Here is a 13,795-nt window from a genome sequence, read left to right as displayed (position 1 = left end):
ATGATTGAAGAGTAAGGAAAGCATGTTCCATAGACTGTTAGAGTTGAAAGAGAGTATTTAGTCCAATATTATTATTTTGCAGATGAGTAAACTAAGGCCAAGAATAATTAAGTAATTAATTCAAGGATTCATGCAGAAAGTTTGTGGAGCTGGTAAATTGAGAATGTACGCTGGCTTTGCCTGCTACCCTTGCTAACCTTCGGACCCAGTTTCACGAGTACTCAGGGGAAGTCAGATTTCAGTTTAGGAAATATGGTTAAAATCTGAAATCTGGTCCTAAAACAACAAGAAAACAAATAAGGTCTGAGAAAATTCATTAAGGTAGATCTATTTTATGTCTGTTTTTGGTGACAATTACTTGTCAGCTTGAAAGATACTATCTTGTTTCTTTAATCATTGTCAGTGGTGATGTAAGTGAATTGTACAAGAATGTAGTCTTCATGCATCTATATCTTGCATTTAAAAGAAGGAATCAGGCTTGGTAAATATCTACATTTTTTCTAATGAATGAATGGATTTTTACGTAAGCTCAGAAATAATTTATCCTTCACAGTGTAAGTGAAAACTAGCCCTTAATTCATGAAATTGCTAATTGTTCGATTTTCCTTGTTGGTGAGGCCATACTGAACAAGTGACAGCCTATTTGGAGACACATGTGCAGTGTCATGATAATTAGTTTCTACTACACCTGAAGTTAAGACCTTCTGCTCCAAACCTAGAAGACAGCTGCCAGTGACTAATTGTTTGGTTTCTCTTTTTGTAGTAGACAGACTCTACGATGGTCCCTGATAATCCCCTCCTCCTGGTATTCATGTTCTCATGTATCCCCTTTACTTGCATGTGGGTGGGACCTATAACTTGCTTCTACCCGAAAGATTACAGCAAAGGTGATGGGATTTCACTTCCATGAATATGTTACATGAGATTGTAACTTCTATCTTGCCACCAGATTCTTTCTCTTGTTGACTTTGGTGAAACTTGCTGCCATAGTGTGAGATACCCTGTAGAAACTTCCAGTGGCAAGTAACTGTGGGGGCCTCTGGCCAACAGCCAGCAAGTAGCTGAACACTGTGAACAATCACATGAGCTTGGAGCAGTTTCCTCTCCAGTCGAGCTTTCAGATGGGACCGCAGCCCCAGCTTACATCTTGATGCAAGCATATGAGACACCTTGGAGCAGAGGATGCATGTGAGCTGGCCTGGACTCCTGACCCACAGAAACTGTACTGTAATGTATGTTGTTTTAACTGCTAAATTTGTAGTAATATTATATGTAACAATAGAAAGAACTATGCTTTTCTTTTCTTTTGGCTACAATTGCTATATCCTAAGTTTAATAACCACATGATAATAAAAATGAGAGCAATTTATGTCTTTCACAAACATAAAGGAACTTTGTGACTGCCAGATCCCTATAATATCACATCAAAGCTTCTTAGTTTAGCATAGAAAGCCCTTCACCAGTAGTCGTTGACTAATTTTTCTAGCTTCCTTTTCTGTTATAATCCTATCTTTCCTCCATTCCCTCTGCACACACCTCCACACAACTTCTTCTTTCTCGTTGTTCTCAGGATACCCCACAATGTGGGGCCTTTGCACAAGCTTTTGCTTCTTCCTGGGATGCCTTCCTTTTGCATACCCTTCCTTATCTTTCAAGATCCAGCTCACTGATTGCCTCCTCTCTAGATTACTGAGTCCTCACTTTAGCACATGTAATAGTACTTTATTAATGTAGGTGATACCACTTACCAAGTTACCTTATAGTTTATGCAGGTGGCAGGACAATCTTTGATGTTAATTTGGATTTTGCTTTCCAAACTTCTCCCTTCATCCTCTTTATTTATTTATTTATTTATTTATTTATTTATTTATTTTTAACATTTGTTTATTATTGAGAGACAGAGAGAGAGAGAGTGAGCATGAGCAGGGGAGGGGCAGAGAGAGGGGGAGGGGACACAGAAACCGAAGCAGGCTCCAGGCTCTGAGCAAGCTGTCAGCAGAGCCCAACATAGGGCTCAAACTCACAAACCGTGAGATCATGACCCGAGCCGAAGTAGGACGCTTAACTGACTGAGCCACCCAGGTGCCCCATCCTTCACCCTCTTTTTAAGCCGGTAGACACAGTATTGACATTGCTTTGCTTTGGGAATTTTTTTTTTTGCGGGATGAAAAGCAGACGGCGATTTTCCTTTTTGTTTTTCTTCAAAACCAAATGTATTGAATAGATTGTGTTGGATACTTGGGAGAAAGAAGAGGCAGGAGAGCCTCAGAAGTTCTGAAGGGGAGAGTTCCTTAGAGCGGACAGAGTTGTGACTCTACCATGGTGCTCCAGGGCAGAGGAGCAGACCTTGGGAGGTAGGAGAAAATAACAGACCTGGGGAGATAGGTCCCACCCTAGAGAAAGGAACTCAGGCACAGGGCTCCGACTGTTTGAAGAGTCCCATGTGCCAGGCACAGATTGGAAGCAGCATTGGCCATGAATAAGAACTTTGGGTGTCACCATGGCAACCAGGGCCTGCCGATGACCCAAGACTGGAAAGGCCTCCCCATCTGCGTATGACCCAGAGAACTTCCTCTCTCCAGTGGGGGAAGGGAATATAATGACCGTGATTGAATTTCCCACAAGGTGCTGGGGAAGGGTTGACTCTGAGTTAAGTTTAACTCGAGTTAAAAAAAACAAAAGAAAGAAATTTGATATTTCTTGCACACCTGTTTGTAGATTAAGATTCATCCCGGTATGAGCGAGCCCTCTGCACAAGAAACATGAGGAAAACTACACCAAGGCACATCATAATCAATTTGTTCAAAGCCAGTGATAAAAAGGGAAAATCTTAAAAGCAACCAGAGAAAAAACAAGCACTATGCACAGGAACAAAGATAAGGATGACCGTAGATTTCTTGTCGGAAACAATGCAAGTAAGAAGGCAGCCGAGCCACATATTTAAGGTGCTGAAAGACAAGACTGTTAGCCTACAATTTTCACCAAGGAAAAGTATCTCTCAAAAATTAAGGCAAAAAGAAGCCTTTTTTCTCCTTAGAAATACAAAAGCTGAAAGAATTTATCAGCTCCAAATCCACAGTATACTAAATGTTAAAGGGAGTCTTTCGAGAAGATAGAAATGACACCACATGGAAATGTGGATCTGCACCAATGGTTCCCGCCTGGGGGTGGTCTTGCCCCTGCTCCACTCTGGGACCTTCAGCAATATCTGGAGACATTTTTGGTTGTAATAACTTAAGCAGAAGGAGGGTGGAAGGCTACCAGCATCCAGTGAGTAGAGGCAAGGAATTCTTTTTTTTTTTTTTTAATTTTGTGTTTAATGTTTATTTTTGAGAGAGACAGAGACAGAATGCGAGTGCGTTAGGGGCAGAGAGAGAGAGGGAGACACAGAATCCGAAGCAGGCTCCAAGCTCTGAGCTGTCAGCACCAGAGCCCGACGCGGGGCTCGAACCCACGAACCGGGAGATCATGACCTGGGCCAAAGTTGGAAGCTCAACCGACTGAGTCACCGAGGCGTCCCAAGGCAAGGAATTCTACTAAACATTCTATAGTGCTTGAAATGCTGCCCCACATCCCCACACCTGCCTCCAGCAAAGAATGTCAATTGTAATGTGGTTGAAAAAAACCCTTATCTAAACAAAGGAATTACGTGGGTCATGTAAGTATTTTTCATACCATTTAAATCTCTTTAAAAGATTATTGGCCATTTAATCGAAAATAACAACAAGTAATGCGGGTTTTCTAACAAATGTCGAAGTAAAATATGTGGCCAGAGCACAGAGGCTGAGGGCTGGGCTGGGCAATGGAAGTATACTATTGCATAGTATGCCTCTTACACTCTATGGAAAGTGCTATGCCATCCTCTGGAGGTAGACTGGGGTAAGTTAAATGTGTAACTATAAACCTTTAAGTAACCACCAACACAACAAAAAGAGAAAAGACATAGCTAGTAAGCTAGTGAAGGAGATAAAATGAATCATAAAACACAATCAATTAATCCAAAAGGAGGATTGGATTAAAGGGGAGAGGGAATGACAAGGAAAGATGAGAAAATTAAAAAAAAAATAGCATGATAGACTCAAGCTCAACCATATCAATAATGATTTTAAATCTAATGTCCACACACACTAATTAGAAGGTAGATATTATCAAATTGGATGAAAAAAAAGAGCCAGCTATACACTACCTGCAGGAGACTTACTTTAAATAAAGACACAAGCAGAATCAAAGGTAATGGAAAAAGACAAAAAAATGCTAACACACATAAAAACGAAGTTGAAATAACTATCAGACAAAGCAGACCTCATAGCAAAGAATATCGCCTGGCCAAAAGGGGTAGTGTTTCAAGGAGAAATAAAGTCACAATTATAGTCAGAGCCTTTTAATACTGCACTCTCAATAACAGATGGAGCAAGGAAGCTGAAAATCAGTAAGGATAGAGAAAACTTGGACACTCGCTCAACTGATGCGACCTAATCGACAGCAGTCCGTTCAAGAACACTCCACCCCCCAATTCAGAACACAAATTGTTCTCAAGTACACACAGAGCATTTATCATATTCTAGTCCATAAAACAAGTTTCTAAACATTTTAAAAGGTGCAAGTCATTCAACGTGTGTTCTCTGACCATGACGGAATTAAATTAGAAATCGATAATAGAAAGATCTCTGGAAAATCTCCAGGTATTTTGAAATGAAATAGTGCACCCTGCCTGTCTTTGGGTCTAGTGGGAAGTATTAGGTCACATTTTTCTTCTGCTTGGGATTTGAATAGATAAACCAGTAAAGACATCAGGATGATTTAGATTCAGTCTTGCCTTCCCAAGGACAGTGGAAAGAACAATTTGATCCCCAATGGTCTTTGTAGTCCTACGTATTTATGCACATACAATAAAATCGCATAAACTCTTAGAGAGGAGAAAGCTGATTTAAATTTCTAAAGTGCACTGTAATATAATAGTTAGAGACAAATATAATTTTATTGCCTTCAAATCTAATATGTGGTTATTTAGCCAACCATTTTAGATAGTACCCTTTGAGCGGTTGTTTCCAAAAATATGTAAAATATAAAAAATGTTTTTAGTGATTTATAATTAGTATTGTCTTTTTAAGTTTGCTTTAGAGAAAAAATAGAAAAATGCCTTACAACTAATATGATGTTCACAAGTTTGCTTTAGACAATAGATAAGAATGTTTATACGTAAATGGATGCCTCCAATCTGTTTATAGAGTATATGAATATTTATAGCATAAATAATTTGCTCTTTTAAATATGATAAACATAAATAAATATTTTATTTTCCAAAAATGACGAGAATGATATATCCTGTCCCATTTATTTTACCCCTGGGACTTTGACATTCCTCCCAACAGGAGATGGAGTTTGATTCTCCTCCTCTTGAATATGGACCGGCTTTATGTGAATTGTTTCTGTTGAATAGATAGGGGTGGAAATAATGCTTTGAGCCTTCCTAGGCTACATCACAAAGGGTGATACCACTTCCACCGGGCTTTCTCTCTCTCAGGATGCTTGCTCTCAGAACCCAACTGCCAGGCTGTAAGAAATCTGTGGAGAGGCCCCATGGAGATGCTCATGCAGAGAGGAATACAGGCCCCCAGTTTACAGCCAGCACTATGCCCTGGGCGTGAAAGTGGTGGAACTTTCAGGGGACTTCAGCCATCAGCTTCAAGTCTTCCGGCCGAGGGTGCAGACATCATAAATCAAGGACAAGTTGTCCCCACTGTCTTCTGTCTAATTATGGACCCAAGAATTCATGGGGTCATAAGTGGTTGTTTTATGCCACTAAGTTTCAGGGTAACATATCACACAACCACAGCTATTGGGACATCAGTACATCTTATTTACTGTCTCATGTATTTATTAATTACCCATTTTAATTTCATGTTCTTCATAAATAATTACAAATTTTGAATCTGGATTCTTAAGGTTTTAGTTTGTTTCTCTATAGAATGTGTACTCCGTAATTGCTTGTATGGTTATACTCACATAATTGGATACATTTATGAATATCTTATTGATGGAGGAATACACGGATCTCAGAAAAGGCCATAATCTCCCATGGACCGGTGTGTGAGTAGATAACATATCTCAGGAATAAAGCCAGATACACTGTGGAGTTTCACCACCAGGGTCCTGGGGTCACATGGGACTGGGTTGGAAGCTCATTCTACCTCATAGCAACTGTATGCTCAAGAAGGCGTTCTACATCATCTCTAAGCCTCAATATCCTCAGCCGATTTTTGCGATAACAGTAGCACCAATCTTATAGGATTGCGACAACAATAAATGATAAAATGCATATGGTGAGCGCTCACCAAATGTTGGCTACTAGGGTTTTACATAGGAAATCCATCCATTTAAATATACACCTTGTCATACTACCTTAACTTCCAAATCTGGAAAATTTTCTCCAATGACCCACTGCTGAGTAAAGCTTGTAAAATTGACTTTTACAGGAATTCACTGTGCTGTTAATTGGGATGACTTTCTAGAAGCTGATCGCTACTGTTGGCCCCTCTGAATACCCCCGGAGAAGTGCAAAGTGTCCCCATAGAACCCTGGCCTCGTGCCCACTGGCTTCTAGGTAAGCTGATTCGTATCTTTGTGAATTTTGGTTCAGTCCAGAAATTCCCTTCTCTTGGCTTGTCTCACTGAGACGATCACAGGAACAATTTTGCAGGATGATAATTTCCTGCAGACTTTTTGAGAAGTTCCACTGTTTGTTTTGGAAAACAGTGAGGGTAAAATAAAACCCAAAGATTTGCTTTTCTCCTCTGACAGTCTGGCTGAGCTGACTTAGTGGCACTCTCTTTGGGGACATGCCCCTGTCTCTCTCCTTCAGCCCTTCCAGGGAGAACAGTCTTGTGTGATTTTAATATGATCATGTCTTTACCATGTGGTCTATCAGCTGTCAGTGACAGTGTGTTTCAGAGTGTCTAGAAGGGGTTTTAATTGGCAAGATCTTTAGTAAATTTGCAAATTAGTGATCTGCCGGCTGATGTTATGACAATGTCTAAACACTATCAGTGCCATTTTAAAATAATCTTTCATCGATACAACATTCATCTTAATTAGCCAGAAAATGTTGGTCCCAAAGGAAGCTCTTTACAGCTTTGTGGATTCGGCGTGGGGTTATGGGATGGCTTGCTGAACTTGATTTATTTGGAAAAAAGAGATTTATTGAAGTTATTTATATTTTATTCAACTTATGAGGTGCTGGTCTGTGTCCTGAATTATTGGAATGTAGACCCAGGGATACAAGTGGACAATATTCTTCTCTTTGATGAGGTGGCATGGGATGAGTATCAGCCTGAGAGTTCTTGATAACTGGGGTTTAATCCTGGCTCAACCAGAGTTTGTTCGTATGACCCTGGGAAAGACCAAGAACACATGATTGAGCACTTACTCTATACCATGTATTCTGCACCCACTGTTTTGTTCCTTGCAAAACAATATGAGGTAAAAATAATGAGCATATCCATTTTATTATTTTTACATTTTTTAAAGAGAGAGTGCAAGTGGGGGAGAGGGGCAGAGGGAGAGAAGAAGAGAAACTTAAGTAGGCTCCATGCTCAGTGAGGAGGCCAACACGGGACTTGATCCCACAACCCTGGGATCATGACCTGAGCCAAAATCAAGAGTCAGACATTCAACCGGCTGAGCCACTCAGGTGCCCCAACAGATCCATTTTAGAGGTAAGGAAACAAATGGAGAGGCAGATAATGGAATTAGCTGGCCATGGGTCGTGGCCATTCAACTAGTAAGTGGTGAGAGATCCGGCTCTCTCTGCCCTAAAGATTGGAGTCTACACAACCACAAGCTAACCTCTCACTTAATAGTCCCTTAATAGTCAAGAGCCTAGATTTTCTCATCTGTATAATGAAGCAGTTGGACTAGATGATCTTTTACTTGTAGTTTAGAAAGAGTATGATTTTATGTAGCATACATATCTGGATTTCTGGGTTGTTGAGGGGTTCCTTCTATTGTGGCATATATTCTCATGAAACCTGGCAGGTCCTTGTAGTACCCTTGAGAGGGCACCAAATTAATGCTCTGGCATTGATTAAGTGGATTAGAAGCCCTACAAGAACGACTTGTCTTCAGGTTAACACCGAACTGTGCATGAATACTTTTCTTTCTAGCTTATAGATGTGATTCATGCCAGCCAAAAAGGCCACCATTTTCTTTCATTCCAGTGATATCAGCAAGCTCCTGGTAGTGCTCAGCACCCTCTGGGTGCCCTATCAGTATTTCCTGAGGCCACCTGATTAATTTCCTTGATAGTTTCAGCATAGGGGTCATTTAATTTAAATCTGAACAAATTCTTGGCTCTATCCAACTGCACAAAAATGCATTAGGGAATATTTTTCTGGTATGAATTTCTGCCCCAAAGCATGAAATTCAGTACAAACTCAGCCCAGGCTACAGGATAGAGATGCCAGACGGCTATTAAAATGGACCCTTGTTTGGCCTTTTCTTTTATAAAAATAATTTATGACCTGCCGCTATGAACTTCCGCTCGTAGGCTTTGTAGGCACCCTGACAGTTTTCTCCCACATTGGTAACTACCCTACACTGCCTCTATAACAACATTGTTCTTGGCAGCAGCCTTAAAATAACATGAAAGGGAATCGCCGAGATCACTTGGCATTCCAGCCTCCTCATTTTACACAGTGTTGTTATTATTTAGAGACAACTCCAGGAGATGGACCGTCAGAATCTGGGACTTCAGGTCTCTTTAGGGTTCCAGGCATGAGTTGAAGTTTCTCTACTCTCCAGGCTTTATTTGTGAAATGGGAATGGTCATGCCTGCTTTTCAGATACTTGCTGGATTATACAAAATGGGTTTTCTGGCTGTATTAGTTTCCTAAGGGCGCTGTAACAAATTACCACAAATTTGATGGCTTTATTGGCTCACAATCTGGAGGCTAGAAGTCCAAAATCAAGGTGTTGGCAGAGACATGTTCCCTCTGAAGGCCCTAGGGAAGAATTCTTCCCTGCATCTTGGCATCCCTTGGCTTGTGGCTACATAACTATCTCTGCCTGTGTTGTCACATGGCCTTCTTCCCTGAAAGTCTGTGTCTCTGTGTCCAAATCTCCTTCTCTTCTCTCTCGTAAGGATTGCAGTCACTAGACTTAGGGCCCATTCTAAATCCAGGATGATTTCATTTTAAGATCCTTAACTGACTATAGCTGCGAAGAACCTATATCCAAATAAAGTCACATTCTGAGGTTCTGGATGGATGTCGATTTGGCGGGGGGGGGGGGGGGGGACACTATTAAACCCACAATACTGGTTTCTGCCTTTGGAAGTCTTGAAGTTTCTCAAACAGAGCAAGAATGCTAAAAGTATGCTGGGAAGCCAAAAAAGCCTGAAAGATAGCCAATATGAATGCTCTGAATAAAAGTAGGACAAGATAAGGGAAGAGAGGGTGACACAGGGGATGGGTGGTGGGTGGTCTCCTGTAGCATCTGTGGTCAGGGAAGGCTTTTCTTCAGAGGTAATATGTGAGAAAATTTTGGATGCAGTGGAGGAGTGAGTGATAGGAAATGTTTTGAAGAGAGCTTTCCAGGTGGACAGAGCCATAAGTCTCAAGCTGCTGAGGAAAGAACCAGGTGATAATGTTTTGAAGAGACAGGAGGCCAGAGTGGTTGGAATTGACAGGACGAGATGAACAGGAGCAGTGAATGGTGGTGAGGCTATTTGCAGGCCATTGTAAGCGACTTTGGGCTTCATTTTCAGAGCGATGAAACACCACTGGGAGTTTTTGAGCATGAACGCAGGCTAATCTGATTTACATTTCAAAAGAAAAAGTCATGTGGATTCCCTGTAGAGACTAGACACGGGGAAAGTGTTGGGTCAGGTGGGTGAGCTTGAGGACATCAGAGTCATTGAGGCAAGAGATAGTGGTGCCTTGGATAAGGCTGGGGATGCAACGAGAGACAGGAATGGGGTATATTTCAAAGGTAGAGCTGACAGAATTTGCTGATGGATTGAATGTGGGGTGTAAGCAAAAGAAAGAGTCAAGGGCAAATCCAAGGTTTTGACCAGAGCACCTAGGTAAACAATAGGATTACTTTCTGAGATGGGGAGGACCAAGACAAGACTTGGGGGGTCCAGTGGGAAATCAGGAGTTCAACTTTGGATACATTAAACTTTGGAAATGCCATCAAACCTCCAAGAGGATGAACAGACCATTGGGTTTTGAGTCTGGAGCTTAGGAGAGAGGTCAGCGTGGCGGTTTAGATTTGGGAGACAGAAAAGTATGGGGCAGAGTGAGGTCACCCAGAGAAAGAGTGGATCAGGAGAAGGATGGGCAGGACCAAGACCTGAGTTATTTCAAAATTGAGTTCAGCAAGATGTCTTGAGAGCCTGTGCTCCTATTGGTGATACCTAGAACCCACTCTACTTCAAGTCTTCATTGCTGCTTGCCTTTGCAAGATTCCTCTTCATGGGTCCTGGTGGTTTCAGTCTCTTAGTGTTGAGATCAGCTATCTGGCCAAAATTTCATTGGTTGTCTTTTCCCCATATTTCTGAAGGCTTTGGAGCAGGAAGCAGGTTCCTCCTGGAAAGTCCCATCTGCTACGTTCATTTTCTCTACTTGTGGATTTGCTCTGTGTACCTGGAGACAAATGAGGCACGGGTGGCTGAATGGGCCTGTCGTCTCTGATTCACAGTCTCGTTCCTCCTCCTGCATCCCATGTCTGCTCAGGACATATGGCTGGAGTAGTCACTGCACCCGTGCAGGCGCTTGCTTTCACAGACCCAGCTGTCTGGGGCTCACCTGAGCACACCTGTTACCCTTTCCTTTGAAAAGCTGGTCATTGGTTTTTGACTTCAAAGCTTCCAGTCATATAGGGGAAACCTTTAAGGTATTTATCTTGCCCCTGAGTGCCCACATTCCAAACTGCCTTAGTTGGCCTGGATTTTATCTTTTGCTTTTGGATGATTTACAATTTGGTGGCATGAGAGAGTTTGGGAGGCAGGGTAGGGGGTGCTGAGATGCCTGACTCCACTAACCACTGCCTCCACCACTACCACCTGATCTTGGGGAACTAAAACCAGACCTATTGAAAGACTTGATGGATGCGGCATTGGGGCAGGTGGGAATTGGTTAGAAAAAAAGGAAAAAGGGAACAATGCACATTCAAGTATGACCCACAACACATTTCGTGTTGCAATGCTTCATCAGATTCCTCTTATCCATTCATGGAAAACCTGGCCCATTCCTCATTGTGCAAATATGTATGTTTCTCTAGAACACACACACACACACACACACACACACACACACATACACACACACACACAGGCTTGCTTCATACTAGGCCTTTGCCAACAATGACTTCTTATTAAGTACTTCAGATTTGGGATAAAGGAATATGTAAGAACAGGACCATTCTCCCCCCTGAGCATGAAAGAACTTTGTGCCTGTAGAATATGTACTGGCTTGCATTCAAACATAAATATGTACCACAACACAATTCCCTCCAGCTCAGAGCAGGGTTGCAAGAGAGCCTTGGAATTGAATGAGCAGTGCCTGAATTTTTATCCCATTACCCAGTGAAATCCCATCCCAACTCAGTCTTATTCCCGGTATAAAACAGCTTAGATGACTCTTGAACTTCCCTCTGGAGTAGTAGATTTCGGCAGATAACTAACTAATTCCTCTGGTTTTGTTATCAAAACTGCTCCCCTCCACGTCTTACTCATTCTCCAACAGCTCACCTTTCTCTGTAAACTGCCATTTTTCACTTTTTAATTCTGCCTGTTCCTTCCTCTCCATGTTTAAAATGCAAAGACCCGTTGTATCTGGACTACAATAACCTCCTTTCTGTTCCCCCCACTCCTCCCTTCCCCAGCCATGCGTACGACAGCTCTATGCTTCTTTTGTCCGCCTTGTGCATTAATGACTGTCAGCTATTGGCAGTGGACTTGAGAATAGAGGAAAGCCCGCCTCAGCCCCAGTCCGGAGTGCTGGGGACCCAGGTTGTAACTAGAGGTTTATAGTCACTGCCTCCAAGGAGACCCCTCCAGAGGCCAAAGAAGATGGCAGGTCCCCTTGGCAGGCACCTCAAGCCCCTGAGACCCAGTATCTGTGTCCTTGGCTGTGTATCTCCCTCCTGGTCCCCTTGTGCCAGCTCTGCTGAGCCATTGTGTGTGTGGGGGGGGCCTCACTGGGCCCTTCTGTGTGTTCTTGCGGCCCCCTCACTATTCCCTGCTTGCATTACTTATCACACACGGGTCTGGGATCATCTGTTGTTTCCCTGGACCCTCTGTCAGGGCTGGGACTCACTGAATCACTGCTGCATTCTAGTATCTAGAACAAAGGCTTGCACATTCAGGCACTCAGCCTATATTTGCTAAATGTATTCATTTATTTGGTCAGTCATTTGTAAATATTTATTTCCTGTTCTACGCCAGACACTGCTCTAGGTGTGGAATAAATGAACAAATGAGCAAAAGTGGATAGAATCCCCACTATCCCTTCAGGCTGCTGCCGCTTTGTGTTCCTTTCGAAGTTTATTTCACAGCTATTTCACTTGGTTAATTGGCAAACTAATGAACTGTAGTGGGGTGTTGCCCGGGCGAGCGGCGAGAATTGTCTAGGTCGGGATGGGGTGTCCAGTGGCTTCCCTCCCCACAACTGTGGTCCATCTCCATTTTGTGTATCTGTCTTCTCTGAACCTGTTCAGTCCTTATTCCTGTTGGGAAAAGATTTAGGGCCATATTCATGACTAGGGGACAGACATATACTGGCACGTCTGGTGAACTGGCAGGGTAGGATTGGGAAGGGATGGAAACCAAGCCACATAAAGCCACCGTGGAGTCCTGGAGAGAATATATCCTATGAGAGGACTTGAGGCCCCCTCCATGAGGGGATCCAAGGATGTGAGAGGATTAGGGAGGTCTCTCTAAGCTCTGTACCCAGTGGAATCCACAGCTCGTTAAGAGATCTCTCTAATAGAGTGTGATGGACTGATTGTCTGTGTCCCCCTCGTCCCCAGATCCATGTGTCGAATCCTAACCACCAAGGCGATAGTATTAGGAGGTGTGGCCTTTGGGAGGTAATTAGGTCAAGAGGGTGGAGACCTCAGGAATGGGATCGGTGCCCTCATAAAAGACTTGTTGTTGATTAGCCACCCAACCTGGGGTATTCTGTTACAGCAGTCCCAACCGACTCAGACACAGAGGTAACTTTTTATTTCTTTTTATCTCAGAAGTAACTTATGGGGCCGTTGGACCACAAGGACAAGAGCATCCGTGTGCGGGGCAATGGGCCCAAGAGTGGAGCGAAGAAGCAGTCTGACTCCTGAGGAGACTCCAAGTAGCTCCTGGAGCCTCTCAGAAACATCTAAGGTGGAGAAAGTGATCAGAGAGAGAGAGAAAGTCCCTGGAACTACACTGGCAGGGTTTAGTGGGTAGTCAAAGTCATTATTAGTGCAACTGTGACCTTTTGCATAACTGCAGGCAGATAGACACTCAGGATATTCTTGTTTCTGGCCTTTTAAAGTTTTTATTTTATTTTGTTTTATTTATTTTTTATTTCTGAGAAAGAGAGAGCACGAGCAGGGGAGGGGCAGAGGGGGGTGCGGACAGAGGATCTGAAGCAGGCTCTGCACAGACAGCAGCGAGCCCAATGCGGGGCTTGAACTCACAAATGCAAGATCGTGACCTGAGTCAAAGGCAGACGCTTAGCCAGCTGAGCCACCCAGGAGCCCTGGTCTTTCAGACTGATTCTGGTATACAAGCACTCACCTCCACGGATAGGCC

The sequence above is a fragment of the Panthera tigris genome, chromosome D3 (genome assembly GCF_018350195.1).
Source record: "Panthera tigris isolate Pti1 chromosome D3, P.tigris_Pti1_mat1.1, whole genome shotgun sequence".
NCBI lineage: Eukaryota > Metazoa > Chordata > Mammalia > Carnivora > Felidae > Panthera > Panthera tigris.
This window is presented reverse-complemented; position numbering follows the sequence as displayed.